An 18,194-nucleotide genomic window follows, 5' to 3' on the forward strand; every position below is an offset into this window, starting at 1 on the left:
AAGTCCTTCGTCTATAACAAACCGGGATGGATTAGAAAAGCTGAGAGGTGGTGGGGTGCTCCGTGCCGCCGCCCAAGCTTTCTGAAGACTGTCATCTGCTTCCTGCTCAGTCTGGAACTGTTCCCTTGAGGCTGGGGTCACCAGTTCTTCCTCAGACTGTGGACTTGGGCTTGGTCCCTCTGGAAGCGATGTAGGTGATGGAGTTGTTTCCGTTGCTGGTGAACCGCTCTCCGCTGGTGCACCTGAGGGTATTTCAGGCTCTGGCTGAGCCTTTTGGGTATGGCTGTCTGTTGCTTCTGCCAGTTCTGGCTCGCTGGCGCCCTCTGGCGTTGAGTTTGAAGATGTGGTTGCACTTGCTGGTGCTGGTTGCTGTTCCAGTTCCAGGCCTGGGACTGGAGGTGCTGTGGCTGTTTCAGTGGTTGGCATGGAATCTGGGTCCACTACCTCTGTCTGGGTCTCTGGTAACACAGACGGGGCGTCTGTGGATGGCTCAGGAACAGGAATGGGTCTGGAAGCTTGCCTGGTTTGGCTACGTGTAACCATTCCCACTCTCTTGGCCCTCTTCACCTGGTTGGCCAAATCTTCCCCCCCGTAGCATGGGGATGGGATAGTTGTCATAAACTGCAAAAGTCCACATTCCTGACCAGCCTTTGTACTGGACAGGCAGTTCAGCTGTAGGCAAGTCTACAGCTTGTGACATGAAGGGGTAAATTGTAACTTTGGCATTTGGGTTGATGAATTTGGGGTCTACGAGGGATTGGTGGATAGCTGACACTTGTGCCCCCGCGTCTCTCCACGCAGTAACCTTCTTTCCACCCACTCTCAAATTTTCCCTTCGCTCCAAGGGTATTTGAGAGGCATCTGGGCCTGGGGATCTTTGGTGTGATGGTAGTGTAATGAACTGCACTCGGTTGGCGGTCTTTGGGCAGTTGGCCTTGATATGTCCCAGTTCATTACACTTAAAGCATCTTCCATCTGACTGGTCACTGGGTCGAGGTGAGTTACTGGAGACTGGTGAGGTAGAAGAATAGGGCGTCTGTGGCTTTACTTGGGTTGTAGGTGGGGTCTTTGGTTGCCCTCGGTTGTAGGGTTTATTGTCGGTGTGCCCTCTGGGGTATTCGCTCCCCTTGACAGTAGCTTTCTTGCTTTCTGCCACTTCCATCCATCTGGCTCCAATCTCCCCCGCCTCGGTGAGATTTTTGGGTTTTCCATCTTGTATGTACCGTGTTATGTCCTCAGGAACATCATCCAAGAACTGCTCCATTTGTATGAGGAGGTGCAGTTCTTCCAAGGATTTAACATTGTGTCCTGATATCCAGGCCTCATAATTTTTCCCAACGTAGTAGGCGTGTTTGGGAAATGACACATCTGGTTTCCACTTTTGGGTTCTGAAACGCCGACGGGCATGATCCGGGGTCATCCTCATTCTGTATCTGGCCTTGGTTTGAAAAAGTTTATAGTCATTCATTTTCTCCTTAGGCATTTCAGCTGCCACCTCTGCTAAAGGTCCACTGAGGTGTGGCCTCAGTTCTACCATGTACTGGTCTTCAGGGATGCTGTACCCAAGACAGGCCCTTTCAAAGTTTTCTAAGAAGGCTTCGGTGTCATCACCTGCCTTGTAGGTGGGAAATTTCCTGTGCTGTGGAACAGGTACTGGCGAAGGGTTGTTAGGATTGGCTGGAGCATGCTGCCCAGCCTGCGCTAAGTCCAGTTCATGTTTTCTCTGTTTTTCCCTCTCTTCACTTTCTTTTTGTTGTTTTTCCATTTCTCGGCGGTGGGCCACCTCTTCTTCTTCTAGTTTTCTGTGGTGGGCTGCATTTTTGGCTTCTTGTTATCTTTTATGGGCTGCCTGTTTGATCTGTTCTTCTCTTTCTTTCAGCTCCACCTCTTTTTCTCTTTGTTCCAGTTGTCGCCTGTGGTCTGCTTCTTTGATTTGTTCTTCGGCCTCCATTTTTGTCTTGGAAGGCATGGTTCCTGTTTTCTTGTGTTGGGGTGCCCTCCGGTGTTTATCTTCTGAACTGCAGGTTCTCTGTTGCCTCCTGGGGTCTGGCTAGCAACAGTGCCTTTTTCCCTTTCTTCCTCTAGCTAATCTTTTAAATGTAAAGTAAACCAGAAAAACCACTTTATTTGCATGTGTATTGTGCTGGTATTTGACTCCTAATGGGAGTGCTATTGTGTGACAAAAGACCCGTAATAGTTCCTTAATGGTTCCTTGCTTAATATGCAAGCCAGAAACTGCAAGAGAGAGCAGAGAAAAAAAAATTCTCTCTGGTTTCTTTTAAAACCAAACTGTTTCTCTCTGCTTAAAAGCCCTAGCAGAGAAAAAGAAAATAATATTTCTACTGGCTTCTGGATTCTATCTTTCCCACAACGCTGCACACCATGTCATAACATATTCCCAGATTTGGACCTTAACGTCCAAAATATGTGTGTTAGCATGAAAACCTCCAAGCTTAGTTACCAGCTTGGACCTGGTAAAGCTGCCACCACCCAAAACATTAGAGTGTTTTGGGGCACTCTGGTCCCCCCCAAAAACCTTTCCTGGGGACCCCAACACCCAAATTCCTTGAGTCTCACAACAAAGGGGAATAAACCATTTCTCTTCCCCCCTCCAGGTGTTCCCTCCCTGGGTTCCTGGAGAGATATACAGAAGCAAGCTCCGTGAATCTAAACAGAGGGACTCCACTCTCCCTATTTCCAGTCCTGGAAAACACAAGTACCGAGAGAGAGAGCCAAGCTCCCCCCCAACCCCCCTCCTTCACCCAGAGGGAATGCAAAGTCAGGCTAGTAAATCTAACACACACAGATTTCCCCCTGACTTCTTCCTCCCACCAACTCCCTGGTGAGCTACAGACTCAATTCCCTGGAGTTCCCCACTAAAGAAAAACTCCAACAGGTCTTAAAAAGAAAGCTTTATGTAAAAAGAAAGAAAAATACATAAAAATGGTCTCTCTGTATTAAGGTGACAAATACAGGGTCAATTGCTTAAAAGAAAAATGAATAATTGCTTAAAAGAAAAATGAATAAACAGCCTTATCCAAAAAGAATACAATTTAACACATTCCAGCAACTACACACATGTAAATACAAAAAAACAAACCTATGGTCTTCCTATCTTTGTACTTACAACTTGGAAACAGAAGATTAGAAAGCTGGAGATAGAAAAATCACTCTCATAGCCGAGAGAGTCAGACACAAGACAAAGGACAAAGAACTCACACACAAAACTTCCCTCCACTCAGATTTGAAAAAGTCTTGTTTCCTGATTGGTCCTCTGGTCAGGTGTTTCAGGTTACTCCTTTCCAGGTGAAAGAGACATTAACCCTTAGCTATCTGTTTATGACAAGGGGTGGAAAGTTTGTGCCGGCAAATGGACTATTTGTTCCGTGGCAAATGACACAGAACAGTCATATACAGTGGTCACGAAGGCCCATTACATTGGTAACTTGAAACTAGAGTGGGCAAAGGCTGGGGGAATGGCTGTAAACCAGCCAGTCAGGTGGCTTCTTTGAGCCCTACTTTTGCTGATCCTGATGAGTTGTATAAGAAATAACAGGTTGGTTGCTAACTTAGGCATGCCCTTTCCGAAGCAGTTCCTACTTGACAGCAGAACTGTAGCATTACAGTAATGTTTTCAGTGGGAGAAGGCAGGTTGATCCTTAAAGGCAGATTGAGGAAGCCTAAAAGCAAAATGAAAACAGGCTGTAGTGGCTTCAGGATGCAGTGTGGGTGCTCTGATGCGTGCCGTTGGCAAGGAGCTTCTGCCAATCACAGAAGCATTGAATACATTGGAATTGAGCCTGGCAAAATGTGGGAAAGTTGGGAAAAAAGAAGGAAGGACAACAATGCCCAGGAGTTGGGAGTAGCCTCCAGCAATGTGACTCAGCAACATGCTTGCCAAACAGGTGGAGACTTCTGTGCCGCTATACTTCTCACAGGAGCAGTAGAACATTCCATCTGGAGATAATGTCACACCATCAGCTGATCCTCATATGAATTTGGGATGTACTTTTTGGGTAATACTGCAGAGAATGACATAATCAAGGATAGTGATAGCCATTATTCAGTGGTAGGCCAAATCCACAAAATATCCATAAATGAGGACTCCTCCACCCCCCAAAAAGAGATGCAAAGGGGTCAGCTGGCTTCAAGAGTGAACAGAGAAGGGTTTCAGGCTACCACATCATGCACAGGACCTTTAAAGGGAAGCTTGTGGTGATGGTGGTCTGGAGGAGTAGGGCGGGTGAATGTGGTAGGTGATATTGGGTTGGTGTTTCCTTCAAAGGGTTTGTTTGTCATTCAGCCCCCATGAATTCAGTTTGTTGAGCCCCATGTCAACTGGATTCTGTAGGTCTCATTTGGAACACGATTGAAAACCAGGCAAGATTTGAAGCTGAATGAAGTTGTAAGTGAATTTCAGGCATATGTTTCTTCACCGCTGAGTGGGATCTAGAGAAGTGATTGATCTAGTCCCTCTTGATTGCTTCTTAAATGTTTCCCCAGAATGCACTGCATCTGTTGAGAGAGCATTAGGGGGAATACACCTTGAGTCATTTGTGTTGTTGATGATGATTAAATATTTCTATTCCTGTAGCTCCCACAAGGTCTATTCAGAATTGCGACCTCTTTGTGCCACCAAATGAACTTGGTAATGATGAAGAATTTTGCTTCTATTCCCAGTTGTCTGACTAGAACAACAATCCTCATATGAAATTTACCCTACATGCAAAGACCTCTGCACCACTTAGGTCCTATTTAAATGCTCTAAAGAGAGCTTAAGTAGGATTTAAATATGTAGGCCTTGGGCTGGCCATCTGCACAAGGGTGGATTTCACCTATAAAGACCAAATCTCAGATTTAATTATAAACAGCAAAATGATCTTTAAATCAGATGTAGAAATTTGCCCTGTGTTACAATTGTTATGACATCCCAAGCAGACACAAGCAGATTTTCCATAGTATAAGAGTAGTAATTAACAATTGAAAAGAACACTTGGTCATAAAAAAAATATTTAATAGCACAGACACTAATATTTGCTTGTGTTTTTGATGTGCGTACTTGTGATATGCATTCCCAGTATAAGGAGGTATAAGTTAGAAAAGTAGCTGTCACACATAATATGTCTTAATCACTGTGGACTTGACAGACAAGAAAATAACGCATCTGAATTGTGAATAGGGAAAACCTCCTGGGAATAAACAAATTTGACAAAACTACAGCATTTGAAAAGGAAGCTGCATCAATATTATGTCAATGTTTCTAGGTTTTGTGTCATTGGTAGTGATTGGGAATGGAGCTCAGAACCGCACTGAACCTGCTTCAGTAACCCTGCTGCTTCTTATCAGACTCAATGTCACCTAAATGTCATGAAGATTTAAAGTCTCAGCGAAAAGGGCCGATTGAAAATGCACTTCTGTTATGCATTTATAGCAATGAAATACCACCTGTTATCCAAACAGAACTTAAAACACTGGAGCCATTCTGAGCTGCAATTTTCATGGTCTAATGCTAATTTTCACTGTCCGCTTTTATGACACACTCATCTCTTTTGGAAGATTCAGCTTTCACTGCACATTTGATGCCATCATAAGTTGAGGAAATAATACCTCACAAATTATTAATGAGACTTCTTAAAAGAATTCAGATGGGCGATCTTTCCAAAATTCCTTGCAGATGTGCTGTTTATCCGGGATTCTTAGATGTAAGGAATATTTGCTGCAACTGGAGTTGGAGCACAAAATATTTCTGGAATCAATGGCTATTAGCTAAGATGTTCAGGGATGCAACCCCACGCTTTGAGTGTCCTTAGTCTCTGACTGCCAGAAGCTGGGAGTGGACGACAAGGGATGGATCATTCGAGAATTGCCCTGTTCTGTTCATTCCCTCTGGGGCACCTGGCGTTGATCACTGTTGGAAGACAGGATACTGGGCTAGATGGACCTTTGGTCTGACCCTGTATGGCCTTTCTTATAAATCAATGGTGAGGTGAATTGCTTTTCTTGAACATTCAGCGATAGGGACAGGCTTCTGAAATGTAAATGGAAGGTGATGTGAACATAGCTTATATTTGGAAGTGCCCTGTATTGCCTTCCTTTAATCTGAACAATAAACGACGATTGTATCTCAGCTGCTCAAGTCAAAATGGAGGAAAGATCTAAATCCACAAGAGCAGATACACAGGAGTTTCACTGAGACACACACAGGCCAGACGCTCAGCTGGTGTACACTGGTTTAGCTCCACTGGAGTTAGAGGAGTCAGTATCAGTTTATAACAAAGCAATGTCAGTTCACACCAGGTGAAAATCTGGCTCTATCTGTGATTGTTTGTTTTTAAAAACATAATTCCATGTGTCTTAATGGCAGCACCTTTTAATCTCTTATTTTGAAAGTGTTTTTAAATAAGATTATAGTTGCAGTGATATGAAAATCGAGCTCATTACTGAAGATAATATTTTCTTGTAACAAGCTTCAATATTAATACTGAGAGCAACCGTTATTGGTGCTCTTGGTGACAGCGGTAATGAGATTTGAAAATGCACATGATGAAACCTTTAGCTTGTCACCCTTCAAGGCATAAACGTGTGATGTGAACTTTTACCAGCTGGAATGGATATTCTGGTGATTCGTTATACTTCCTTCCTCTTGTGAATATAGAACAAGATCTCTCTTCTGTCCCCAAGAATGAGTCCCATCCCCTCCCAAATGGTTGTCTGTGGAAAGGTAGCAGGTCAGATCCTCAGCTGGTGTAAATCAGAGTTACTCCAGTTTGCAGCAGCTGAGGATCCGACTCAAGGTTTTTAGCATCAACATATAAACATAGAGAGAGTTAAGAAGTGAATAATTTTCAAGAAGGCGGCAGAAAAGGAAGCATACAATACATTCATAACAGGGCTTTCTTTAATTAATGCTCCCAGTTGTGCCAGACAGTATAAAATGTAACCCATTCCTGAAGATTAATGAGCACCTACCTCCACCTTTTCGTCAGTACAAATATACTGCCAAATGAAAACACTACTGAAAGGGACATAGCTTCAGAACAAATGATACTTACCAAAACCCCATCATTGGTGACATCCAGCTGGGAGGTGGCTGAATTACAATGGTTGTTTTTTAGTTAATTGTATATACCTATATTCTAAACCCTGACACATCTTCAGGACTCGTTTGCTGTGCCCATGATGAATTATGCGGCTGAGTCTCACACAGCTTTTCGTGATAAAGGCGAGCAAGACCAAGAAAATGCTCACAGAAGAGATCTTCAGCCACAGGATGGCTACACTAGAGGTGTACAGCTGCATCCGTGCCGCTGTTGGAAGCTGTCTAGTGTAGCTGCTCTAAGCCAATGGGAGAGATATCTCCCGTCCACTTAATTATGCAGCCTCATAAGTGGAGGTAGCTTTGTTGGTGGGAGAAGCTCTTCTGCCAGCGTAGCACTGTCCACTCCGGCGCTTAGGTTGGGGGGGTGCCAACACTCGGGGGTGTGTGGAGTGGCTAATTCACACCCCCGAGATACATAACTTCTGTCGACTTGAGCTGTAGCGTAGCCATAGCCTAACTCCTGAAGCTATGCAAGGGCTCACACACTACGGAGCTAGAAAAATAACCCCCAGCGATGGTTGCTCTTGCAAGTGGTTATAAGGTCAGGATCCTGCAGCTGGATTTGCCTAGGTGATCCCTTGCATCTGTATAGAATCTCTTTGACTTCAGTGGGCCTCCCCATGGGACCATCAGCAGGATTGGGGGATAGGTGGGTATGCAGGCGTGTCTAATAGAATCCCCGTTACTTATGGCAGTTCTAAGTTAATATTCAGATTGTTATTAGTTCCCTTCGTCCTCTCTTCCCCACTTCTCTCCTTTTGATTGTCACCCTCACTTTTTGGGTCTTGTGTATTTAGGATCTGACTCTGGAAACACTTACTCACCTGCTTAACTTTAAGCCCAGGAATAGCCCCATTGACTTCAGTGGGACTACACCTGTGCTTAAAGTTAAGCAAATGCATAAGTGTTTGCAGGCTTGGAGCTTAAATAAACAGTATGTAACTGTTTTCAAGATTAGGAACTTAAGCACACAACTAAGTCCAGCCCTACTGAGGAAAGCACTTAAGCATCCCGCTGAATAGGGATGCTTTCCGAATTTAAGCTTTCGATCAGGGGTCGGCAACCTTTCAGAAGTGGTGTGCCGAGCCTTCATTTATTCGCTGTAATTTAAGGTTTGGCGTGCCGGTAATACATTTTGCATTGACAGTGGCCGGTGGATGGAACCCCAAACTGGCAGTGGGCTGAGTGGGGCCGGTAGCCAGGACCCCAGGCTGGCAGCGGGCTGAGCTGCTCAGCCCACTGCCAGTCTGGGGTTCCATCCACCAGCCCTTGCCAACTGGGGTCCCACCTGCCGGCCCAAGGTTCTGTCAATCCAGGCCAGCGGCCGGTACCCCAGGCCTGCAGCAGCGTGCTACGGTAAATCAGTTCGCGTGCTGCCTTTGGCACATGTGCAATAGGTTGCTGATCCCTGCTTTAGATTGTAAGTTCTTTGGGACGCTGCCTTTGTCTACCGGTGTGTTTGTACAGCACAACACACAAAGGGATCCTGAGTCCAACAGTTGTCTCTGCGTGCTGTAATCTCACAAGCAATTCATCAGCATCAGAATTAATCACTGAATGTAATAAATATATGAAAATCAAAATTTGGTGAATTAAAAAAGTTTTTTTTCCCTCAGTATGCAAATTCCCATTGAGAAATAAAAATTGAAATAGTTTAATGTATATAGAAATTACAGAATAAAGCACATGTTTATGCAAAACAATTACATACTTATGGACTGCAAAAAGGAAAGCACCCCATTTAAAAACAAGAGAAAGAGATAGCAGGCTGGATCCATGGCTGGTGTAAACCAGTGTAGCTGAAAAGACCTGTGCTGATTTATGCCATCTGAGGATTTGGCTCTGTGTATGGCATTGCATATAAGGTCCTCCATATGAACAGGATAGCATGATGAGCCCTTGCATTGTCAATTTCTCATCGCAATGGACACTTTTGGATCCTTGCAGGATGCAGGATTGGGGCTCATGTTCATGAGTCCATGTAGTGTATCGTGTTCAAAGAATCAGCAGCAGATCCTGAGAGTCAGCAGATTTTTTTTGCGATAGGTGTTTTTGAAAGGATCCTTGTTGCATTTCAATAAGATCGATATATGCAGATTTATTCCTTTAAGGATTCCAGACAGCTAAGAACTGACCCTCCAGCTCCTCTGTGGTCAAAGATCTTTAGAATAATGATGTGAAATAAGGCAGTGCCGGATTTCTATAAAATACAGCCATGGAGGGTATCACCTTTTATGAAAAATCCCAGAAATTAGGACAACCACATTGTTCCAGTGGCGGAAAAATTAGAATAAGTCTCTAATTAAAATTACTGTGCTCTTAATTTAGAGTGAAGAGCACTGGCTAAGCTTGACTAAATATGCAACAGCAGAAGCATGAAGATGGTGCTTAATACTTGGAAATATCTTCACTCATGCTTCACTAAGCTGAGCCTATAGAGAAAAGTGGGGCCTCCTTGAACTGCTCAAAAGAAAGAGCTGGTAGCTGTCAAGGTCAAGGCCAAAGAAACAGGATCATTAGGAATCAAAGCAAAGTTGCTATTCATAGAAACAATACTAATTTCTGTTTAAAGTCAAACATTTAAATATGTTAGGATCCTATTAAATGATGTATTATTTGCTGCACATGAAGAGAGAATGTTGACAGCCTCTCTGGAATCTTAGTTTTCATTCTCCTATATTTGCAGAGTTGGCATTCAGCCATTGAAATGGAGCTCTGTGAATTTCTCTGTCTATTATCACATTTACTCTGTCAAGATATCTTTCTCTCTATAGGTTTGTACTCTAATGAGTTTGGGGGAAATGGCGGGAGGAGGTGCAAGCCAATTCTCTGTTGCAGATAGGGCTGCGTGTCAGGTGTGACCTCAACATATGTAAAAATTGGGCTATTGTTTTATCTTTAACTAGGTGTTTTGGCTGTGTTGTGAACATGGGATAATCCTGGGAGTTCATGTATATTAGGAATTTAGCATCTGAGACAGGGAAATGATTCCTACTCTGTCACACCTGTGCTTTGCACCAATTACAGGGTTAGAGCCAAGTCCATTGATATCTGTGCAAAGATTCCCTTTGATCTCAGTGAGCTGTGGGTCGGGCCCACAGTGAATCAGAGTACAAAACCCCTTTCGTGCTTTGTCAGTTTATGAAATCTAGCCATTGTTAGGCAATCAAACGCCACAGGCCTGATGCCCAAATCAGAAAAGATCATCCTCTCAGTGTGCACAAGAGGCTGGTGAGGGCCGGGCAAGGTATTCTGCAGTGTCGAAGGTGAGCTGCTGTGCAACTGGCAAAGGTACAGAAAGGGATAAAGAGGATGATCAGTAGCCTCCAGGTCTCTGGAAAATAAGGGGTTTAACTATTAGAAAAAAAGAGATTAAAAAGGGCCATGGTACATGACTGCGAGAGGCATAGGCAAACCAGGTGAAGAGAGTTAAAGGCTCAAAATCTAGAGACTTCAAAGTATATCTCAAATAAAACTAGGCACTGGGGCCTGATTCAAAGATTCCCATTGACTTCAAGGGGCAACGCATTGGACCCTAAGTTCCCAATTCAGCAAAGCACTGCAGTTAATAGGACTTAAACACATGCTTACAGGCAAGCACTGGTTTAAGTGCTTTGCTGAATTGGAGCTACAAGAATGTGATGGTGCCACCCATAAGGCTTTATGGAAATATGCTTATGAATGTGTATATATATATATAACATAACTAGAATGGGTTTTATGCTACATATGCCATGTAACATATCTCTGTAAAGGTCGCGATCTACTGAATCTATTAATCCTATTTGTATAAACGGATCATTTTTGTATTTGAAGTTATGAATATTGGCTACGTACTTGTTTGATTCTAAGTAGGCTGTAGTGAAGCAGTTGCTCGGATTCCTGAGAAAAGACTATTCTCAGTAAGTGCCCCATCAAGAAACACTTAAGCCAACAATGAACTTGGAGACACCAATCCACATTGGAGCTTTCCCAGGAACGTGGCTTGGCTGGTAAGGAACTCAGTTATGCATGGACATGAGACTTGCCCAGGTGACTCCAAAACTCCATTTTGTAGCTGGACTTTGCATAGGAGATTGAAGAGGGTCACCCCCACAAGAGAAAGTCTATTTAAGCCTGTGGGAGACCCCTCCATTTGGTCTTCAGCTGGCTAAAGAGAGGACCTCTCCACCCCTATAGATACCTGAAAGACACTGGAACAAAGGACAGTGACTGCAAGGGGTGTGAGTGATTGCTGGATCCAGATTATAAGGAGATTAGTCTGTAACAGGAAGCGTTCTGGAACTGTTGAGGATCTTATCTGTATTCAGTTTCTTACTGTGATAGACATAGACTTGCATGTTCTATTTTATTTTACTTGGTAATTCACTTTGTTCTGTCTGTTACTACTTGGAACCACTTAAATCCTATTTTCTGTATTTCATAAAATCACTTTTTACTTATTAATTAACCCAGAGTATGTACCAATACCTGTGTGTGTGTGTGTGTGAGGGGGCTGTCTATCAGTATTATAGAGAGAAAATAATTTATGAGTTTACCCTGTATAAGTTTAGACCCCATTGGAAGTTGGGCATCTGAGTGTCACTTCTGTGAGCTGCTTTCAGTTAAGTCTGCAGCTTTGGGGCAAGTAATTCAGACCCTGGGTCTGTGTTGGAGCAGATAGGCTCAAATCCATTACAAAGAGGTTTGCAGAAAGTTCTTTGTGCAGAGAGTAATCTATGGAATGGAGTACATGTGGCAGCAAGAGCAGCTGTTATTTGGAATGATCAGATGCCTGCATGCAGAACAGCATGACTGGGAAATCTCCCCTGGACTTCAGCGGAAATTCTGCAATATCAGAGAGAGGAAAGACTTACAGGGGACTAAGTGACTGGGTGGATCCAGATGGGCCATAACAGTTTCCCTCTATCCTAAAAGGCTGCACAGTGAATGCAGAGCTTGGTGGGAGGTATCAGATTGATAGCCCAGAAGCCAGAGCAGATACACTGTAACCAAGGCAGGCCATTCTCTGCACTGCCCCAACTCAGGGGCGGCTCCAGGCACACCAAGCACGTGCCTGGGGCAGCAAGCCGTGTGAGGTAGCCTTCCGTTGCCATGAGGGTGGCAGTCAGGCTGCCTTCAGTGGTTTGCCTGAGGGAGGTCCACCGGTCCCACAGTTTCGGTGGCAATTCGGAGGCGGGTACGCTGAAGGCGCGAGAATGGCAGACCTCCCACAGGTGCACCACCGAATCCACATTACCAGCGGACCTCCCGCAGGCACGCCGCCGAAAGCCGCCTGCCTGTTGTGCTTGGGGTGGCAAAATACGTAGAAGCAGCAAGGAGTCCTGTGGCTTAAACTTAAGACTTATAGACTTAACTCACGAAAGCTCATGCTCCAAAATGCCTGTTAGTCTATAGGGTGTCACAGGACTCTTTGCTGCTTTTACAGATCCAGACTAACACGGCTACCCCTCTGGTACAAAATACGTAGAGCTGCCCCTGCCCCAACTGCATCCCTTTCCTCTAACCTAGGAGTCTATCTCCAGAAGGGGTGCCCCTCTCTGCTGAGAATGGCGATCAGTGTTAATTACAACGGGAGATTTTATGAAGTTATTATGGAGCTGTGTCATTTGTACCATCAGATTTCTCATTCCATCACTTCCCGAGTGCGCAAAACAGTCTCAGGAAGAATAATGTTGCTGAACGTTTTCATACATCATAACGTTACATTATCATTCAAAGACACCCGATGCAAATAAAATACAGTGAATCTCCAGGAGCTGACAGCTTTATTCATTGACTAGTGTTAAATACACATTTTCTATACTGAGCTGTTATTTGTGTAGTACTGTGGGTGACACACTGTACATACCAACACAATCTGGCTTTTGAATGCTCTTACAGGTGGCATTAAAGCTCACTGAGAAATATGTTACATTCATCTGGGTATAATTTCCACAAGAGGGCATTAATTTCCAGCCTGGCTTTTAAATATTACCCTATTATATCATGCTTGCATGCCCTTTGGAGACTTAACTTTTATATGAAACGATGACAAATAACATGGCTTATTAAGAATATCAATGCACAAAAGAGACCTGAATGATAGGGTAGCAGGGTGGTCACCCGCTCCCAGCCTGAAAGGGTTAAAGCCAGCCCTTGGAGAGGGTTGTGGAAGGGGAAAAGCTGGGCTGATTAGGGGATGCAGCCTCAGCTGGAGGCCATGCCCCAATCAGAGTCCCGCTGACCCTATAAAGGCCAGTGAAGCCAGGAGCTGACACAGTCTCTCTCTGCTTTCAGAGAGAGAGAGGGGCCTAGCTGCTGGGAAGCCCAGGGTGCCTAGAGTGAGGCAGGACTGGGGAAAGGCCAGAGGGGCTGGGGAGCTCCAGGCTGGCAACTCCCCAGGCTGAAGGGCCTTGTCTAAGGCCCCATAGAGGTACAGAGTTTCAGAGAAAGGCAGCAGGTCCAAAAAACCCCTTGCCTGTGATGAGTGGCTTATACTGCAGCCTGCCCCAGGGAGCAGGGGCTAGTTGGTGACTGGCAGTAGCCTATGACTGAGGCGAGGTGGGGATAGGGGTTCCCTTGGGAGGGGAGACCCAGAGACTGAGGGGTGTACTGCCAGGGGGCAGTCTCCTGGCGTGCAAGGGGCACTGGGTCTGGGAGGGACTCGGGGGCCAGGAAAAGTGGGACACCGGCCTGCAGAGGGCGCTCTGACGGCTGGAGAGCCAATTCCCAGAAGATACCAGCAGGAGGCACTGCAGAGGTGAGTCCTGCCCCGCTCACAGACATGTTAATGACATTTTGATATTCAGAATGGGTCTCTAGTGGGTTTTAAGTGTTAAGACTGGCTGTCAGGAATCCAGGCTGGCAGCAGAGCCAGTCTCTGTGTTTTCACACCTCAACTGCTAGAACAGGGCCTCATCCTCCCTGATTGAACTAACCTCGTTATCTCTAGCTTGCTTGCATATATATACCTGCCCCTAGAAATTTCCACTACATGCATCTGAAGAAGTGGGTATTCACCCACGAAAGCTCATGCTCCAAAACATCTGTTAGTCTATAAGGTGCCACGGGATTCTTTGCTGCTTTTACAGATCCAGACTACCACGGCTACCCCTCTGATACTTGGTACCAAGGATGTTGCATAAAGTCAGTCTTCCCTGCAAGAAGGTTGAAAAGAGACACGGTGCCCTTTCTGAGGTCATATTCTGTAACAAATAAACTATATAAACCAAGCTTTCTGTAAGTGTGCAGTGCCATCATCCTGGTAGCTGAAAGTGCAACGGTCTTTATCGGTAACTACAGCGATGCAGGCCGAGGGACGTACTGGCTGCCGCTTCCAGCAGGTCCCATTGGCCTGGAGCAGTGATCTGTGGCCAGTGGGAGCCGGATTGGCCAGACCTGTAGAAAGGGCAGGTAAACACACCGTCTCGGCCCACCAGGGGCTTTCCCTACACAAGCAGTGACTCCTGTTTGAGAAACCCTGCTTTAGCATCTGTCTCGCAGGGCTCTCTTCCTGCCCTCTCACATTCTGTGGGGGTCCTGCTCCTTTTCTCACTCTTCACCCTTCCTGGGGTGATTTTATCTGCTCCCCTGGTTTAACTATCACCTTTATGCTGATGGCATTCAGATCTGGCTCTTTTACTTTAACTACAATTGAAATTGTCCAGTGTCCTCAGACAAATTTACGCTAACACTTCAGTCTGCATCTTAATGACCAAAACTGTAGCGAGGTAGATGAAGCAGATTCTTAAGGAATTTAATTTGGCATCCTTCATTTCACTTTACGAAAAACAGGGATCCATGGTTTTTGACTTTTAACAAGGTGTTTGGAGTTACAAAGTTATCAAGGACAAACTCCTAATGGACAATAGATTATCTGCAGAGAGATTCTGTCATGAAATCAAACTTTAAACAGCTTTAAATGCACATGAAGATTAATGGCTCTGTGCTACCATGAGAAACACAAGCCCAAACATCATCTTTAAGAGGTTGCAAAGACTCATTATCAAATGCAGTGCCATAGGCCAAAACCACTGATATTCCTCCAGGAACCAGTTCAGTAAATAGAAGAGGGCCTAATGACTGACCAAACCTTTGTCCAAACTTTAACCAAACCTTTGCTTTAGGTTAAATCAAAATTCAGATAAGAACAACACTCCCTGGTCCCCAGCCCCAGTGGGGACTTGGAAACATGAGTCCACAAGCCTGGGTCCTTAGTGTGCAAAGTAGATGTACCCTTAGAGGCCTCATGTCTTGTCTGGGGTAGATTGTAGGGTGTCAGAAGATCTGCCACAGGATGCATATTGAACAGGAAGAGGGAGCTGGGATGAGGAAAACTGTCTTTATTTGTTACAGTAGAACCCAGAGGTCCCAGCTGTTCAGAGTAAGAGACAGTCTAAGTAGAGAAGACAAAGTGGGGGAGGGGAAATATAGGTACACAGACTTGCCCAAGGTCAATGGTACAGCCAGGAATAGAACACGGGTCTCCTGACACCCAATTGAATGTTGACTCCACTAGCAAACACCACTTCTCCGAAATGAAGCGGCAATGGGGGGGCCTGAATGTCTTTGCGGCTTGAAAAGGGCAGGCTGGTGACAGATGGGTGGGGTGGATTGGAAGCGATAGGCCTGGCCATGCTGGGAGGAAGGGAGACCTTGAGACAATTCGGGTAAAAGCTGGATACTTCTCCAGAACACAAGAGCTATCCTGCCCAGCCACGTGCCCCTTGTGCGACGCATCACTTGCTGTTGCTAAGGTCTCAGGACTGTGCCTGAGTGTCTGAAGCGCTCAGCGGGGCAGGCAGTGTGAGCTTCAGAATGGTTGAGCGTGAGCCACTTATATTTTATGAGTGGTCAAACAGCACATTTGCTTTAATATGGTAAGCTGGCTTTGATGCCTTCCTGTAAAAGCCATATACGTGATGGCTTGATATAAATTCCTAGAAGCCAGTGCCTGGGACGTTCCTTGTGCTTACCTGCATAAAAAGTTCAGAGCCCTACGGTAGGAATGATATACTTTGGCTAAACATTGTGCTAGTAAAAAAGGGCCTAGAAACACACAGGGCAAACCCTGCCATGCCCACTCATGCAACAATTCCTTCAAAGTCACCGAGCCTGTTGCATGAGTGAGGTGAGCAGGAGTTGATGCAGGCAGCATGGAGCTCAGGCTGGGGGTCTCCTGAGGGTCCAGAATTTTGTGCTTAGTGAGACATTTGGGATGAGACCAAAATTAAACTCCAGTGGTAAATTCACCTGAAAGCTAAGGTAGTGTGAGGACCCTTTGATTTTTGTGTAGAGCCTTCTGTAGACTGTCGATTCTTCACGGAGTGGGAAGTCCAGGGGAGATTTGCTGGTGGGATGGAAAGCTGTTGGAGCCATGCCACTTGGGTGCTGGTTGGAGGGGCATTGGGGACCCCAGTGCTGGAGCAGAGATAGAAGGCCCTGTTGCTGAAGGCCTTTGTGCCGGTTGTAGATAGCAGGCGAGATCCACTCCCGTCTTGCGGGTTTCATAGGGCTTGGGATGAACTGCTGCTCATCCCATGGGGAGAGGGGTGAAGGCCCCAATGGAATAATTTGGGAAAAATTCTTTGTCCTCCCCAGTAAAACCTCTTGAGTGCCCTTCTCAGGGCTTTTCTCTGGGCGGTCCTGAACCTCTCTGGCTTCTGCAAACCCTCCCAATCTGGAAAAGAGCCAAAAAGGCAGGACCAATCCCTGTGACTATCAGTGATGGAGAGAACATCTAGGTAATGTTAGTTGAGAGGATTTTAGGAAACATGCACCTCTTTTCTACTCTAAAGACAAGAATACATTCAGATAAGGTCCCAATGAGAGAGCTCTAAGTGGCTGGCTGGCAGATCATGGACCTTCACTTTAACCATGTGCTGTGCTTGGCTTTTCAACTAGCAATCACAGAAATGTAGGGCTGAAAGGGACCTCAAAAGGCCATCTAATGCCCCCCTCTGCAGTGAGAATGGGTGAAGTGAACCTAGACCATCCATAATGGTTTGGCTCAGGGATGAGATGTAAAGTGGCCAACATTTTCAAACATGGATGTCTGAAATCCAGCACTTAAATCTTTCTCATACAGCTAGAAGGGACCCTGAAGGGTCACTGAGTCCAGCCCCCTGCCTTTGCTAGCAGGACCAAGTACTGTTTTTGCCCCAGCTCCCTAAGTGGCCCCTCAAACCACTGAGCTATCCCTCCCCCCTCAATATTTGGCTAGCTAACTATGTGGCTTGATCCAAGTGCCTTACTGTTTATGGCCGGGATTACTCACATGCTTTGCGGAATTGGAGGGTGAAGTGGTGGAGTTTTGGATTCAATTTGTATATGATGGGGCTTTGTCAACAGTAAACATTTCCTCTAGAATATCAGAGTGCCTGTACCTTTCTCGTTTGTATAGCAGTCTGGGGAGAATTTTCAGACCATCTAGATTACTCCATCTTCAAATATATTCACTGCCCTGTTGTTCTGTAGTGTGTGTGTTGTTCTGTAGTGAGTGGTAATAAGCAGAAGCCCTCTATCCTGCCAGCTAGGCCAGGCTTTGGAACTGGAGTTCCTGAGAGTTCATTTTTCGAGAGGAGAAAGTGGAAAAAGCCAAACTTTTGTCACTGAAATTCAAAAGTGAAAGGCCCACAAGTCTGCTGTTCCTTCACTGTACAGGTCACTAATCTGAAGCTCCCCGAGAAAAATTGACTGCCCTCTGGATCCCAGGCCTCTCAAATATCATTGCACACAAACTTACCCAACAAAATATTTGCCCCATGAGAACACCTCAGAGACAGAGGGAGCCTGGGTTGTGGTTTTGTACTTTGAATAAGCCACGGTTTAGATTAGATTTAGACCTATTAAGGTATCTGTGGAAAAATAATATGTGACCATGTCATTAAAGACTGTATCATAATTAAAGCTAGCTGAAGATTTTTTCACCAGCAGGCTTTCTGGTGATAGAGATTGTCTTAGTGGTTAGGAAACTTGCCTAAGATGTGGAAGACCTAGCTTCAAATCCTCCTCTGCCTGTTTTAGGCCAGGGACTTATAGAAATTGTAAGGAACCTTGAAAGGTCCTCAAGTCCAGTCCCCTGCATTGAGGCAGAATCACATATACCTAGACC

This window comes from Gopherus flavomarginatus, chromosome 5 (assembly GCF_025201925.1).
Source record: "Gopherus flavomarginatus isolate rGopFla2 chromosome 5, rGopFla2.mat.asm, whole genome shotgun sequence".
Lineage (NCBI taxonomy): Eukaryota > Metazoa > Chordata > Testudines > Testudinidae > Gopherus > Gopherus flavomarginatus.